Below are 7,910 nucleotides of genomic sequence, written 5' to 3'. Positions count from 1 at the left end.
CTGCAATGAAATTTGGGAGGATCATCTTCAATCAGTATCATTTTCCGGAGGAGAAGGAGCCACTTTATATGTTCCTTCTGATTTCCCACAAAAAGAAAACCTGGATGAGGCCGGCCCCTGGCATCCACCGTCCTCCCCATTCACACCTCCCCCACCTGAAACGCCTCCCGAAGAGCACAAAATGCAGCCCGCAGACTTGGGGAGACTGCCGTTCCCTGCAGACCCCATTTCCACCTTGTTTCTCAGAGGTGCTCCACAGCTGACACCCTCTCTCACCCGCTGGGGCTCCGTGAAGCCTCTTGTTTCTGCATCCTGTGCACAGAGGACATTCAAGGGGGGCTCTGTAACACCCCCGCCCCCAAACACCAGTCACCGCCCTTGGCCATGCCTCGCTCACAGATGTCCCCACTTCCTTCATTTCCTTTTTGCCTCACTTCCAGGGCTAGAGGAATTATAAACGTGTACTCTTGCCTATGATTCCAACATGGCACTTTGCCAAACGGCCTTAAGGTTCTTGACCAGAGACACTGTCAATTTTATTCAAGTCTAGAACTTTTCTCTCGGGTCTGTTCCAGCAGGATGACCACCTGTTTTACCCCTGTCTATAGGCGAAGGCTGAGCACAGTCTAACACGTTCTGTAAGCCAGCCACGCTTCATCCTTACTGCCATCTTCTCTGTTTAAGTCACTCTCATGGGCCACCTGCATTGCTGTAGTAACTGCCTGCCTTGCTCCCCTGCCCACGTCCTGCTCCCCCTCTTCCTGAGCCTCCAGAGTCTATTCTCAGAGCAGCGGCAACAGAGGGACTCATTAAGCGGAAGTAAGAGCCGCTCTGAACTGGCTTATGTCTTCCTCTCTTCCAAGGAGGAAAAGGCTTTCAATATCCCAGCCTCTCCCCTTTCCATCCCAGGCTACTCACGACCTGACCCCACCTCCTACTGTCTTCTCTGCCCCTTGACTCCTTCTTGCTGTCTGCCGACATGCTAGGCAGGCCTCTACTTCGAGGAATGCTCTTCTCCCAGAAATCCAGCGTTTTATTTTTTTCTTCATTTCCTTTTTTTCCCCCCTCAAACACCGCCTTTTCATTGAGGTCTTCAGCAAACACTCCATTTTAAATTGCAGTTTTTGCCTCCTGTACTCTGGCATCTATCATTCTGATTTCCCCTTCCTTGCCTTATTGTTTTGTTCACAGTACTTATCATGTTCTAACATACTACATGTTTTAATTATTTTGTCTGTCTCCTCACATTCCATTTTAAGCTCTATGAGGATGGGAGTTTTATCTGCATCCCAGCGCCTAGAACACTTCCTGGTACATAGTGGGCCCTCAATAAATACATGTTGGTTAAGTGGACTCTAACAATTGCAGCCAGGTCTGGGATCTGGTCATCTCTCCATCCATCCCCTCGCAGTTTTATTCCTCACTGCTATGCACATGGCCTTTGACTGGACCCAGAGACCCACAGCAGGAAGATGATAAAGGCATCACCCCTTTCTTCAGGAAACACCTCTATCTAGACTTTTTTCCAGTCATTATCTACGCCCTAACTCTAACTAGTTTTTCATTACCACATGTCATTGACTTTAAAGGACTCTTTGGAGTGCAGATGACCTTGTACACACCTGTTTCCTGTTCAGGGGCCAGCGTGGAGATGAAGGATGGTCCTGCTATTATTATAAGTTGTCAAGAAATCTCCTTGGCTTGATCCATCCACACAACCTTTATTCAGAGGGGAGAGACAAATCAGTCAAATCAGTTATTTGACAAGGTGTCAAAGACACTTCAGTTATTTGGCTGAAACAAGATTTTTCTATCAGTTAGGGTGGTTTTGTTTAGAAACGTGCCTTCCCTCAAAGACTCTATAAAGTACACATATACTTAGTTATTCAAATCCCTAGAGAATGAGCCCAAACATGCCTCAGTTACTTGTCCTAAAACCAGGAACTACTATTTGTGGATGGACATGGTGGAAAGCTCCTAACCACTTCCCTATGTCAGTATTTGTGAGCTTCGGTAGTCAGAGTCAGATAGGTTGCACTTGAGGGTGGATGGGGAACTAATATTTATAGGGTGGCTACACTGGCCAAGGGCTTTACATAAATACAGCTCCTTATTTCTCAGAATAACCCTATGAGACAGGTTTTATCATCACATTTTACTGATGAGAAAACCATGGTGCAGAGAGGTTCAGTAATTCTCTATTTGATATGCAGCATCAGAGCTGAGATTTGAACCAGGTACTGACTGATTCCAAGCCCAGGTTTCTTTAGTGTTTCAATCTGTATTCCTAGTCTCATTCTTTCTCTTCTAGGTTACTTCTGTAGCCAGTTGAATAAGAACTGTGTTTAAAATAGTCAAAGGTTCAATAGAAAAAGCAGATTAAATATCCAATCCTTTCCCCTTGCATGATCCTTGGAGTGTATCTGCTCTCCAGCTATGTACATAAGCATTGAGGGGTCAGCCGTTCTTAAGTTAATATCTGAGGTCAACCATTACTTATTTAATTCAATCTTAACACTCATCCAACTGCTAGAGAGAGAAATCCACCTTAAACTGTCTTAAGGAATAAAGGAAAAGTGTTGGCCTCCTAAAAAGTCACATGGGTAGCACCAACTTCAGCTATGGTGGAACACAGGTGCTAATAACTATGGCACTGGGAATATGTCTCTCTTTATCATACGTCTCTAATTTCTTTCATATCAGCATCACAATTAGCTACACTTATCTTACCCGAGCAATCACAAGAAAGAGCTATTATCTTTCCTAACATATTCAGGAAAATGCAGGAGCTCAGTCTCACTGGCCTGGCCAAGGCCATGTGCCCATACTGAATTCACAAAATGGTCAGGATAATGGAACAATCTGCTTAGCCAGACCCAGGTTGTGAAATGGAGTCAGCCCCATTTCCATACAACATGTACTAAAAAATTGGGAAAATGCGTTTTCAAAGGCAAATCAGGGTACTATGACCTGAATAATGGCAAATGATTGCTGGATAGGCCAAATCAATAAATAACCACCAAACCAAGAGTGTGATATAGGATAGCTTGCGTACCCTATATGTATATCAGTTTCCTTACCTGTAAAACAAACATACTGTGTATCTCACAGCATTTGAAAAGGATCCAATGATATAATGTTTGAAATTGCTTAGCACAATGCTTGATGCTTTGCAAGGCCTCCAAATAGCATTGTATTATTTTATATTACAATGTCCCAGGCCTCATGACTTCTACATGCAATAGCATTGAATTATTTTACATTACACTGCCCCAGGTCTCATGACTCTCTTCTCATGCCTTCCTACATGCAACTGTATTGCCGTATTTTCCTCATGCCTCTGGCTCCTTATTTAAATGGTCCGGAATTTGTTAGACAATCTGAATTTTTGATGGCCAGAGGGTCCATGGGAAGCTGGAACCTTCAGAAAGGCTGCTACAAAAGCTGTTGGCAGCCATCCTCTTTCAGCGGGGGTTGTGTGTGTGTGATTTGTGTAGAGACGGTATGAGACAGAAGTACACATCTCATTATCTTATTAATCCTCTAACATGTTGCTATTTGGCCATAATCTCCTTTCCCCAAAGACGAAAAGGGAGAGGGAGACAACAACAGTACCGCACATAACAGATTGTGCTTTGATACCCATGAATGATCTGGGGGGAGAACCACTTCATCCACAGAAAATACTTACTCCATAAAATTTGGCCCCAGTAGCAATTAACTGGTTGGGGAATATTTTGGGGGGAGGGGGAGTCATATTAAAGAAACTGTGGAAATAAGCTTCTGGGGACAGCTCTTCCCTTCCCTTTCTTCAAATCTGTTCTGTAAATATTTCAGGATAAGTGCTGAGAGCTGACTTTGCCTCCCTGGTGACACATATCATCGTTTCAGAAAACATGGTTTATAAGCAAGTTTCTGTGGAATGCTTTTTGTTTTTTAAAAAAAGCAGCCAACTTTACTTTTCACTGATGGAACATGAAAATGGCCGAGGAAACAAAGGAACTCCAGGGAGCAGGTAACCATGACAAGGACAATGGACAAGTCGGTCCTCTCATTTTGCTTTTAACACATTCTTTGTCTGAACACAATTGTTTTTCCCCATTCCAGGAGAAGGTGGATGGCAATCAACACTCACTCATTAAACCAGCCTTTGTTCTAGAGTCTAGAGATGTAGCTATGAACAAAACAGACAAAGTAACTGCTTTCAAGATCCTATGCTCTAGTCAGGGAGACAGAAAAATCAACAAGTAATTAAGCAAGAAAAATATCAGAGAGTAAATGCAAGCCAAAAGTTAAGCTAGGTTTATGTGACAGTGTGTAGATGGCAATGCTGGGCCAGGTGGTTGCAGCAGGTGAGCTGATGCCCTGCTAGATCCTATTGGCAAGCCAGGGCACACATCCTCCAACTGCTGGAGGATAATCCTGTGGCCACTGGCTTAAATGTGAGACCTTCTCAGGAAAATTGTCCTTGGTTGGTAGGAGATGCCTTGGAGTCAGCCAGTGATGGACTGATACAGTGGTACAAAAGCCTGGCTCCTTCCTTCAAGCCCGGCCACCTATGAGGAATGATTTACCCTCCAGATCCCCCACGACCATCACAACAACCCATAGATCAGGCCAAGGTAGACATTACCTAAGATCACATCTCAGACCATGTCCTGGTTCTCTTTTTCTCTTGCCCTCCTTGCTGCCCTCACCCCTTTGTAGGTTTTTCCTACGTATACACTTTAAACAAAGCGTGTGCTCCCAAACCCTTCTCTCAGGCTCTATTTCTAGGAAACACAGCCAAGACAGTGGTCGAGGAAAGTCTCTATTGAGTTATCATATTGAAGCTGGGAAATGAGTGATGAGAAGTAGCCAAGAATGCAAACATCTGTGGCACAAACTTGACATGCTTAAAGAACCAAGAGAAAATCTTGGGTGGCAGGCACTAGAAACAGGGAAAGTGGAAACAGTGGAGGTTGGAGAGCCCCAAGAGCTGGGCCCAGATCTTACTGGAGGAAGATCCTGGATTTTAGTCCAAGTGTAATGGGAAGCTATTAGAAAGTTCTGAGCAGTGTGTGTTCTGACTTACGTTTAAAAAATTCCTCCAGAGAACAGAAAATCCTGGGGTCAGAATAGAAGCAGGGAGATCAGGTAGGAGACTACAACGATGATGTTGGTTGGACTAGCAACTGTTGTGTGCCTGTTATGTGTTAGACAGTTTACCTATACTGTATAAGTTCTACTAACAACTCCACAAGGTGGGTATTATTCTACCCATTTTAGAGATAAGGAAAGCAAGATAGATTGTTCATATAGCTACCGTGAAATCCCCCAGCTATTAAGTAGTATATCTGCTATTTAAACTAGACCATTTGGTTCTAAAACTGATGTTTTTCTTACTATACTACCCTCCTCATCTGATTTCCTGGTGTACAGTTTTCTTTGAAAGTAGCTCAATCACTCTGGCTTGCCATGTTTGGGTCATCAGAGGTGCTGAAGCCTCTCTGTCCCACTGGGGATGTGAGTTTGTGCTGAAGCATCGGTCTGTGGGGCCCCTGAAAGACTGGTTGCCATTCTTCAAACACATCTGTTTGTAATTATGAAGTGCCCTTACACTTCCCCATTTTGTCAACATAATTACTCTCAATTATGTGAACACTCCACCCTGACCAGCCCAGGGATCCACACCCCTGCCAACTACAATGGTTGATTTCCAAAGCCCCTGCCACTCCAGGCCAAACATATGGACCCTCTTCTCAGTTTTAAGCACAAGAGGGTTCAGGTCCAAATACAGTATGAATAGTAGCTACTTCTTGCTCTGTCTGTATCACTATGGCAATGCAAGAGATGGTTAAATTACTTAGGGCCATCTTTGAAATTTGCAATGACTTTGCCAACTAGAGGGAAATTTTTAATGGGCATTTAATTTGAAAGTGGTTCTCTTGCCACAAAAAGCCATGGCAATCCAAAATCTCCTCCTCCCAAAATGATGCAGAGAGAAAAAGAGAAACCAAATCTGTTTCAAATAATCAATTTAGAATTAAGGCAGAGGAGATGTACCCAAATTCAAGAAGTGCACAGTTCTGAAGAATAGCAAAATAGGAGCAGCAGCAGTGAGAGCTTTTTTACGTGGCTGATGAAGGTTCTAGATTAAAATCCAAACTTTGAGAAAGGGCGGTTGAAAAGTTTTCTGTAGTTAGTATAAAACCCTGAAGTAAATATGAGATGAGTCCAAAGTGCACTAAAATATGGAAGAGAAAACAGAGAATTATCACTTACTTTGCCTCCTCTTGCCAGGCATGTTTCAAGGTGTTTTACCTTAATGATGACATTTAATCTTTATACCAATACTATTAGGGCGATTATTGTTATTCTGGTTCTCTAATGGAGGAAATGGACCCAGAAAGCTTAACAACTAGCCAGAGGCTATAGACTTCATAAATGGCACAGAAGTCATCTGAGCTCTGGTCCCCTTGGTTTCAAAGGCTACAGTATCTTTTTAATCTGCAATAGTGAAAATGGAAAAGTGAGTGAACTAGGGAGAAGCAGAGAAGAGGAAGACAACATTACTAAGGAAGAGAGATTTCCTTTGGCGATAATTGACCAAGAAGATCAAGCAGCTCTTCAATTTGGTGTTGAGGGAATGATCAGAGATAATAATTATTATCAGAGATAATAATCAGAGAATCCCAAAGCAAACTAATTATAGCTTGATGAGTACATATGTGTGTGTGCACCCAAAGCAGCTATGTATAATTGCCTATCATTCATTGCATAGTGTATATGGTTCAGTTGCTCTCAATATTCCTCTTTGACCCTAGTAATACTGAAGAATCACTGAAGTCTTTGGGACCAATGTACCATGCAGCTTGCAGAGCAGGTGACCATGCCCCATCATAAGATAGAGCTTAAGCAAATTCCATCTCCACTGGGGTAAGGCAGAGCTTAACCCTGCCCTGCTCAAAGGAGGCTCATTAATTGTCCTGGTTCTAATTCCAGACCTGTAGAGATCACCTGAAGTTAAATCCATATGCAGGGCAGCGCTGCTGATAGGAGACTTTCCTAAGAATTCCTTTCTCACGAGTGTCTAATTGGGTCCCTGTGACAGAGATATAAAGATATATACAGTAACAACCACCACCAATTCCCAAATCTCACGTCAGAGACTGTTCTAAGCACTGTGCCATGTATCATCAATGACAACCCTGTGAGGCACGTATAATTAAAATCCCCACTTTACAGGTGAGAAAACTGAGGCTTAAGAGAAATAAAGCCTTGCCATGGCCACGCTATAGGTCAGTTTGGCACCCTAATCAGTACCCTTAGCACGCTGTGTCTCTCTCAAGGCTAAGTGCAGATTAGAGCCCCAGGCAGGGGAAAGGAGGCCTCATCTGTCTTGGGTACTGGGAAGAACAGAACAAAAGAACTGGAAGGTAAGGGGTGCCACCGTGTGCCAGGCACCCTGGGAGGATATATATAGATGCTTTATGATTGAATCCTCACCACGATCATGCTGGCAGGTTACTTTCATTGCCCACATTGTGCATGTATGTAAATATAAGCTTGAGGCTGTGAGTGTGCTCCCCAAGGATATTCATTCATTCATTCATTCATTCATTCATTCAACAGCCCTTCACTGGACATCTACAGGGGATCATGTCCTGTTCTGGAAGCTGGAGTGAATGAAATAAGTGACATTACAGCTCAGGGAAGGGGCTGCACACTAATCAGACAGTCACAAGAATGGATATATGGTTACAACTGTCACAAGTAAGTGCTCGCCATGGTGCTCTCGGAGGGAGTGTATGTCTCCTCAGGGGGTCAGAGGAGGCTTCCCAAAGGAGGTGATGGCTGAGCTGAGGTCTAAAGGATGCAGAGGTGGTGAAGGGGAGAGGGAGGATGGTTTTAGGCAGGTAGAAAAGCAA

General features: G+C 43.6%; 1 protein-coding gene across 1 annotated transcript in view; it reads right to left on the bottom strand.

Annotated features, from left to right (window-relative positions):
• Positions 1–7,910, bottom strand: part of LOC309635476 (uncharacterized protein) — a 489,295-nt gene that overhangs the window by 31,485 nt on the left and 449,900 nt on the right. The window contains exon 2 of the transcript XR_014248845.1: positions 1,623–1,719. The gene's annotated coding sequence lies outside the window, so the exon portion shown is untranslated. The remainder of the gene's footprint in view (positions 1–1,622; positions 1,720–7,910) is intronic.

Source organism: Balaenoptera borealis (assembly GCF_965194805.1).
Source record: "Balaenoptera borealis genome assembly, chromosome: 10".
Classification (NCBI taxonomy): domain Eukaryota; kingdom Metazoa; phylum Chordata; class Mammalia; order Artiodactyla; family Balaenopteridae; genus Balaenoptera; species Balaenoptera borealis.
Note: the sequence above shows the minus strand (reverse complement) of the source record. Positions and strands in the feature narration are given on the sequence as shown.